Below are 9,188 nucleotides of genomic sequence, written 5' to 3' on the forward strand. Positions count from 1 at the left end.
GGGGAGAATTCCCCATGAGTTGCAGATGCTGGGCTGAGACAGGCGGCCCCGTTCCCATGGAGCAGTCCTGACTCCCTTGGAATCTCTGTGTTGACCACCCACTGAGTTGTGCATTTCGCCCCCCTCCTCAATACCTAATAAGGCAGTATTTTCCTTTTTTATTCCTCTAGTTCCTTATATCATTCTCAATTTCCCTTCGTCTTTTGTCATTTGACTTTCATTTCCTGTTTGGGGTTTTCTGCTTTTATCACTGAGCCTTCAGTAACGGCCCTGACTCACTCTTCTTCTTCGCGGATTTGACCTTAGTTCCAGTTCTCGTGCCTTTTCCTTCATGTTTCACCTCCTTACAAAGTCTGTTTTCCAAGTGAAGGTACTTTTTATGGTTTGCATCCCTTCCTTTCACCGGAGATTTTCTAGTTTTTCTATATTCTTTTGATATGTATGTGTACTTAAAGGGGTCTCCTTTGGAGGCCTGGGTCAGACTTCAAAAAGAACTTTCTGATGTAAGTGCTGTAATGTATTGGGGCATTTTACAGAATAGAATTACACATGCTGATAGGTTTTGATTTTACAAAAAAAGACTAACCACTGACGAAAAGAAGAGAGATGGAGGGCCTTGTCATCTTGCTGAGGTGCAGAGAGACCGAGGGAGGAAGGGAGAAAGTGATGGCCTCCACGCATGGCCTTCTAGTTGGAGAATTCCAACTAGAATCCCGAACTATTTGTGTGATTTCAGTACCTAGAATAACAGAACTCAGAAATGGAAATTATTATCACAACATTAGATATTTGGTTACGTAAATTTTGTTTTTGTTTTCTCTAGAAACAAGGACATCATTCTTCTACCCAGTGTGTTTTTGATCCTTGTCGCTGGGAGTCCGGGTGGTGAATGGCTTAACGAACTGGCAGGGCCGCAGGGCACGTCGGGGCAAATTCTGGACTGGAAGCGGGATGCCGAGTTCTCGTCCTGGTTTTGCTGGTAACTAGCTGTGGGAACTCAGGCAAGTTATTTGTCTTCTTCAAGCCTGTTTCCTTACTAGTGTAAGGAGTTGAAAGGATGTGGGGACCTACCACAAAGTTTTTCGTACTTTACAGTTCTCAGTACAACACATTTTCCCCCTTTCCTATTAAAACTTGGAAAATTCTCACTACCAAAAGGAAGCTGTCTGGGGTAAGGAAGACTGAGTACTCCAGCTTTTCCACAGCTAGGTCTTGGTAAGTAATACTTCCCGGTTCCCCACATCCGTGTGTATCAGCTATTTTCTAAGGAATGCTAAAATTTCTTGTAATGGCCCCTTGTGACTTATTTTTTGTGAATCAAATGCCTTCTTTACAGGTTACCCGAGCTACACTTACAGGAAGTAATGCATTTGGGTTTGTTTTTTGGGTGGTGTTTAGCAGTTTTACTGCATAACCTGAAGTATTAGATGCCCAAAGTCTGCCTTTTGAAAGCACATACAACTTGAAAACAGCTTTTGTGGCTGAAAAGATTACATAGATATTAAGCAGAATGTTCAGAAGAGACTAAGTGCCTGAGGAAAACTTCTCTGACTCCAGCATTCAGAAAGCTACTGCTGTTTTCTAAAAGATACAACTAAGGAAGAAGACCTGAGAGCCTGTATTTACAGATAACGGAGACGTCACAGGGTTTTAAATTTGGTGGGCGGGGTGGGGGGCTGGTCTTGATCATTTAGTTTAACCTTCTGCTCAGCACAGGCTTTCCCTCCCAACATTCCTGCCGACTGGTCATCCACCCTCTGCTTTCATGTGTCCTGTGACAAGGAGCTTACTATCTTATAATGTAGGCCATTACATTGAAAGGCAGCTGTATTCATTGGCGAATTCTTCTGTAAATCCCCCCTTGGCTAGGTTCGAATGGAGGTCACTCGTAGCCACAAGTTGTAGCATATACTTCTTTGTTGTGGGGCAAGAGTGTAGATGGAGGACCATATGTCTAAATATGTAAAAGTTATAAATCAAGCAACAAATTTTAGAATAAAGCATGATCGGTATAAGCATGACCTTGACAAATATACCTTCATAACCCTTGTATGGTATGAATTGTGTCCCCCAAATCCCTGTGTCTAAGCCTAACCCCCAATATGACTGTGGTTGGAGACAGCACCTTGTAGGAGGTAATTCAAATTAAATGAGGCCAAGAGGGCAGGGCGGGGCTCTGATCTGATAGGACCCGTGTCCTTAAAGAGGAAGATGCGTCAGAGATCTCTGTCTCTCAGTCTGCAGGTGCGCAGGGGAAATGCCATGTGAGGGCAGTAGGAAGGTGACTGCATGCAGGCCAGGAAGAGAGGCCCCACCACAAACCAGCCCTGTGGCTCTCTGATACTGCACTTCCAGCCTCCAGAACTGTGAGCAAGTAAACGTCTGGTGATCGAGCCATCCAGTCGGGTGTCTTGTCGTGGCAGCCCGATCCGACTAATAAAACACACAACTTGAACGGTGGATGAAAGCTGTGGTTTTCACATGAGCAAAATATGAAAGACAACAGAATTCCTTATTATCGGATATGTCTGGTGTTCTGCTGATGAGCTGACCACGCGGGATGAGTAATAAAATAAAGATACATAATTTTTAAATACTATGAGTTGTTTTAATTTCAGTGAAACCCCTAGGTATGTTGTTATCATCAAGATTTGCACATAATTTATGTTCCATTAAGGATTAAAAATGGAATATTATATTAAATGAGTATACATTTTCACCAGAAAGTTGATACTACTTTTTTGATATTAACACCAAAAGTTACTACTAAAAATCATCTAAGTGAAAAAATATAATGTAAATTATAATTGATACCAATTTAAAACAAAGATTATTTAAATGTGAGTTTTGCTTTTCTTAAACATTTAATCAAATATTGATTCAATAAAAAGAAAACTATCACAACCTCACATTCACTATCCACCTTGTTGCCGAGGTAGAGTGGCTATCATTCCTAACACATGTTATGCCTCAGTCTATCTATTCACAAATTAAAGAGTAATACGAATTACTTACTATTGTAACATGTTCCTCGGCTGCTCTGTGCACCTGTTCAGCATACCATGCTAATTCATGATTACCTTTGTGACCAAGCATTGGAGCACAAAGAGAAGCAAGAGAGTTCATTCCTGGCACTAGGAAAGGGTCCTTTTTAATGCAAGAATCTATTGCATTCATGCTATCTGAGAAGAAGGGTTTGACAGGTGGATCCGACCGGTCCTCTCCCTTACCTACGTGCTTCTTCCACTCAGATCCTCCCTGTACCCAGAGCAATGTCTGTCTGATTCTGATGCTAGTAGCAGTGAATTCACAAAACTTCATAGCAAAGAGGTGTGATGAAGCATTACCCTGGGACTGGAACTGTGTTAGTCACTAGAGCAGAAGTTCAGGGTTACAGGCTGCCATGTGTTCTTCAGTACATCGTGTGTGTGTGTGTGTGTGTGTGTGTATTGCAGGGCCCCCTGAAGCCCGGGACCCAGGGCAGAGGCCCCTCTCACCTGGGACTACAGGTGGGATTGCTGTTTTATTTAACCCAAAACCTGTAAACAGCACATACTACATTTCTCAGCCAACTCCATATTTGGATTATTATCTGCGTGTTTCAGAGCTGTCTTAGGATACGATACCATACAGAGGTTCGGAATTTTTTCTTACATTTGAGAGGATTTCATTCAAATGCAAAACACATTTTGTACACAAAAGCAAAGAATAGAGAAATGAACCTGACATTGTACAATACGAACCGAGCCACTGTGATTGCATCATACTGTACATGCGAGTCTTCATTTCACCCTATTTCCATCGATCTCTGAGCTGCATTTGCCCAAAAATTGGCAGTTAGCTTCCAAACGCAGAGCAAAGACAGCTTAGAATCTCCCCTCTTACCCCTCTAAAAGAAAAGCTTATGGGTTTATCTGTACTTAAACAACTATCTTTTCTTCTGCTTTAATATCATTTTCTTCACATGATGAAAACAATAAGTTGCACTACAGATACTGTTCTCTTGGCTCTTCAAAGACTGCTCTTATTTCTTTTATCTGAAAGGGAATGTAAGAACTAAAACCTGCCCTTGATTTTTTTTTAAAGCAAAAGAATATGAAATAAAGAGTAAAAATCTTTTTCCTTACTCTATTCCCAACTCCTAGTAACATTAATCAGAGTCAACAACTGTTGAGATTTTTTTGTGCATCTCCCCAGAATTTTTTTTAGGTACACACAAGGACAGACTTTTTTCCTTTCTCTCCATTTAACATTAATGGGATTATGTCATACATGTTCATCTGTAGTTTATTTTCTTAAATTAAAAAAATTAAATCCTCCCCTGAGAATATGTTTATCGATTTTAGAGAGAGAGAAAGGGAAAGAGGGAAAAACATCAGTGTGAGAGAGAAACATTGATCAAACATACCCCGACCGAGGGTTGAGCCTGCAACCTAGGTGTGTGCCCTGACCTGGGATCAAACCCGCAACCTTTTGGCGTACGGGGATGACACGCCGACCAGCTGAGCCACCCGGCCAGGGTGTGCTCATCTGTATTTTTTAAAATATACAATTTATCTGGAAGGAATTTTCATTTCATCACACATAGAACAAACAAGCTTATCTCCCAAGGTTCTTTAAAAACTAAATGAGGTAACGATGTATCACTATTAGCACCACATCCGGGGTATACTGTGTTCTCAAAAGGTGTTAGTTATCTTCCTCCCTTTCATTAACAGAAGAACCCCATGGATTTGTGGTTGTGATTCTGGAGAACTCTAGTATTTAAGTGCACATGTAGGTGGAGATAATCACCCAGTTACAGAATTTATGAGTGGATGGCTCTCATGGATAACTTGATTCACGTGGTAGATCCTGTGTGAACACCAAATTTTTGCTTTCAGTTTGGTGTTCCTTTAATCTTTTTGCTTCTAATATAACTTTGACTTTTATTTATTGTTCACCTTAGAAATTAAAGTAGAGCATGTGAAGATGTTAAATAACGGTAATAAATCAGTTTCTGCACACTTCCCAACAGAAACGAGCTAGTAATTATCATTTAGAGAAGGTAGCTCCGACCAAAGACATATATGGTTCATTTGAAAAATATAAATTGTGACAAAAACTCAAAAGTAATACTTCTGAGCCCTGGCTGGTGTGGCTCACTTGGTTAGAGTAACGTCCCGTAACCAAAAGTTTGCAGGTCTTATTCCTGGTTAGGGCACATTGCCTGGGTTGCGAGTTTGATCCCAGGCACTTATGGGAGGCAACCAATCAATGCTTCTCTCGCTTGCATTGATGTTTCTCTCTCTCCTTTCCTCTCTCCCTTTCTCTTTCTCTAAAAAGCAATGAAAAAAAAAAGTGTCCTCAGGTAAGGATTAAAAAAAAATATTAAAAAAAAAAGTTATACTTCTCACCCTGGCCGGTGTGGCTCAGTTGGTTGGAGCATGCTTGGTAGACCGAAAGGTCATGGGCTCAATTCTAGGTCAGGGCACACACCCAGTTGGTGGGTCCAACCCCGGGTTCAGGCAGCTACAGGAAGGCAGCCAACTGATGTTTCTCTCTCCCCCCTCCTTCCTCTGTCTCTCTAAAAAAGCAATGAAAAAAATGTCCTCAGGTGAGGATTTAAAAAAAAAAAGTAATACTTCTCAGAAAAAAGACTCAGCATTTGGAGTTGGAAGAAGACTTTCTTCTTCCACTGTCTGAACCTGTTTCCTCATGCATGCATTTTTCTATTTGAAAAACCAGGATTAATACACATAGGTTGTTGGGCAATGTTTGGTGCCTTATGTTTTAGACCTGCGGGTCCATTCCTCAAAGCTTATAATGTGTTGATGGAAGGAGTGGAGACCCAGGGTTCAGGGCAAACACCAAGAATCCAGAAGGGTTCTCTGATGCTGAAAAGGGAAGAGAAACTGGGAGGTCCTGGTGCAGGAGAAAGGGAACTATGACAAGAGCTTAGGCCATGAAGCACAGTGATTTTTACTTTGCAGTTGTTCTAAAAAAGATATATATACTTTTTTTTTTTGCTAATAAGATAGAGAGGCCAGGAGGGGGCCAAGTGTGAAAAGTGAAATTACTCTGGAGGAAGGAGTCAGGGAATAACTGATCGGGCAGATAGAACAGTGGTGTGGAATGAGCGCTCCTTGTGCTGAAGAGAGTAGCTTGTTTTCCTCCTAAACATATGATGATAGGAGGAAGCCGCCTAAAATGAGGTTAGGCAATCCATCACACGACCTAAAGTCACCCATCCAGACTCCCACGTAAAAAATGGAAATTCTGAAAAACTCATGTTTACATCAGCGAAGCAAAAAGAACGCCTAAGGCTTCAGTTTTGGCAATGCCAGGACTCTGTTATTTGAAAGTCATTCAAAGCACAGAACCACAGAATTGGAAGAAATCTTAAAGGTCACTGAGCCCCCTCATTTTCCAGATGAGAAAATGCACAGGGACCCAGGCACTAGCCTAGGTCTCACAGCTGGCTCGGGGGGGAGGGAGGGGCTCCAGTACTAGGCACCAGTACTAGGCTCCAGGTCTCCCGGCCACGTGCTTGGCTACACTACTGACCTTCTTCCCCCAGACTATTCATTTCTGGCCGTCTGATATTTGCCCCATTCCATGCCGATGCCCTCTTTTAAAAATGATTTTATGTTATCTTTTCCCTTTGCTAAGTGCATGAAATTATAAATGTAATACAAAGGAATCATATATCTTTACTTGGGGAAAATGTTTAATGGACATAGACACTATGTAAAGACACTTCCACTAAGAAAGTTGTGGTGAAGTTATGACTGTCCCTCAAACCTTTCTGATCCTGGGCTATGAGGGTGGCGTGTGTGGAAAGGTGGGTACCTTACTGAAACATTCACACACACACACCCCAAGCATATACACAAAAACAGGTCATGCATATTCAAGGGTATAAAACAGGGATTGTGGGAGAAAAGATAAGAATAGAAACCCCTATTGGATTCATTCCAAAATAACACTGGTGATAATAATTCACCTTTTGTAACTATTTGCTAGTCATTCAAATTTACTCAACAGGAATTTACTGGATGTTTTCTGTTTCCTAAACTCCAAGGTTTCAAATCTGAAAAGACAAAATTTCCCACTATTAGAGCTCACTGTCTAGCAGAGGAGATACGTAAGTAGAGGCGGCAGGCAGATTTGGTATCACACGCTAACCTTGCAGTTAGTTGTCAGTTGAACTTTAAAAAGCTAAGATCTAAAAAACCATTTTACTTGACCAGTTCCTCAATGTTCAGTTTCCAAAAATCCTTCAGAACATTTCTAGTCCATCCACAAAATGAATTTAACACTGAGAAAATTCTGTCAATTGAACAAAAGTTTTTTGGTTCTTCCCATAACGAGATGACAGATATATACAAGAGAGCCTTTAGCTAGTTTAACTGAAGTGCTGGTACGTGCCTTCAAGTACTGACAGGATCGTGGAGAGCAGTGAGTCAGTCATTAGCTATTAAGATCCTATGGCTATACATTTTCTCTTACATACAAGTTAACTAGCTTTGCTATTGATTTAAGTGCTATTTTTATATGGCCCAGAGCTTCAGAATTTCTATAAAGAGAAAATACAAGATTCAAACCACTGAAATTACATTGAAAAAATCTTTAAAACAATTTTATTGTGTTAAGAACACTTAACGTGAGGTCTACGCTCTTAAAATTTTAAGTGCACGTTACGACGACTGCCGTTACAACACCGTAGAGCAGGTCTGCACGGCCTGTCTTACTTTACAGACTTCATGCCTGTTGACTCTCCGGTTTCCCTTCCCCCCTTTCTGATGACCATCCTTCCACTCTGAGCTATGAGTCTGACTATTTGAGATACCTCACTTAGTGGAATTATGCAGTATTTGTCTATAACTGACTTTGATTTCACTTAGCCTAATGTTCTTAAGGTTCATCCATGTTGCTGCACCTTGCAGAACTTCCTTCTTTTAAGGCTGAATAGTATCCCATTGTATGTATATGCCACATGTTCTTTATCCATTTACCTGACAATGGACAAGCTTGGGTTGTTTCCACATCTTGGCGATTGTGAACAGTGCTGCATTGAATATAGGAGCGTTCATATCTCTCTGAGACCTGATTTCAATTCTTTTGGGTGCTCAGAAGTGGGATTGCAGAATCATATACAGTAGTTCTACTTGGATTTTTTTTGTATTTCCCTAATAATTAAGTGATATTGAACATTTTTCATAAATCTGTTGGGTATTTTTAGAATTATATCTTATTACATAATGACTTTCTGTGTCTCCTGTGACACTTTTGACTAAAGTCTCCTTTTTTTCCGATATGGCCACCTTCCTCTTTTGGTCATTTGCATGAAATACCTTTTTCCTTCCCTTCATATTCACTGTGTATGTGTCCTTAACTGTTAAGTGAATTTCTTGTAGACAGTATATAGCTGGTTTAAAAAAAAATCCATCAGCCAACCTATGCCTTTTAATAGGGGAGTTTAATTCCTTTACAGCTGAAGTGATTATTGAGAGGGAAAACTTTACTATTGCCATTTTGTTAGTTGTTTCCTGTTACTCTTGTATTACTTTGGTCTGTTTATCTCCTTTATGTTTGGGTTTTTGTGGGGGTTTTTTTTGTATTGGTATGCTCTGATTGTTTTCTCTTTTTCTTTTGTGTAACTTCTACAGAAATGTGTGTGTATGTGTGCGTGGTTACCTTGGAGCTTACATAAAATACCTTAGCGTTAAAACAGTCTGTTTTACGCTGGTAACAATTTAAGTTCAATCACAAAAACTCCACTTTAACTTCACCCCCTTTTTATGTTATTGTCGTCAAAATTTACAACTACTCATATTGTGTATCTTGTAGCATATTTTTAGTTATACCCATTTTAATATTTTTGTCTTAATTTTTATACTAGAATTAAGTGTTTTACCTACCACCATTATAGTAATTCAGTATTCTGTATTTATCTATGTATTTACTAAAGTTTCACACTTTTTTAATACTATCATGTTGTTATTTACCATCCTTTCATTTCAACTCGAAGAACTGCCTTTAGCATTTCTTATGAGACATGTCTAATGGTGACGAACTCCCTCAGACTTTTGTTTGTCTGGGTCTTTCTCCTTTGTTTATTTTTTTAAAAGATCTTATTTATTTTTAGAGAGGGGAAGGGAGGGAGAAAGAGAGGGAGGGAAACATCAATGTGTGGTTGCCTCTCA

The 9,188-nt window shown here is 40.1% G+C and overlaps 1 long non-coding RNA gene across 1 annotated transcript; it reads left to right on the forward strand.

The window, feature by feature from the left end:
• Nucleotides 1-264: 264 nt before the first annotated feature.
• LOC139440377 (uncharacterized) lies at nucleotides 265-2,428 on the forward strand. Its single transcript, XR_011650588.1, has 3 exons — nucleotides 265-370; nucleotides 824-1,001; nucleotides 2,245-2,428. It is a non-coding gene; the product is annotated as an uncharacterized lncRNA (long non-coding RNA).
• Nucleotides 2,429-9,188: the final 6,760 nt, after the last annotated feature.

This window comes from Desmodus rotundus, chromosome 12 (genome assembly GCF_022682495.2).
Source record: "Desmodus rotundus isolate HL8 chromosome 12, HLdesRot8A.1, whole genome shotgun sequence".
Classification (NCBI taxonomy): Eukaryota; Metazoa; Chordata; class Mammalia; order Chiroptera; family Phyllostomidae; genus Desmodus; species Desmodus rotundus.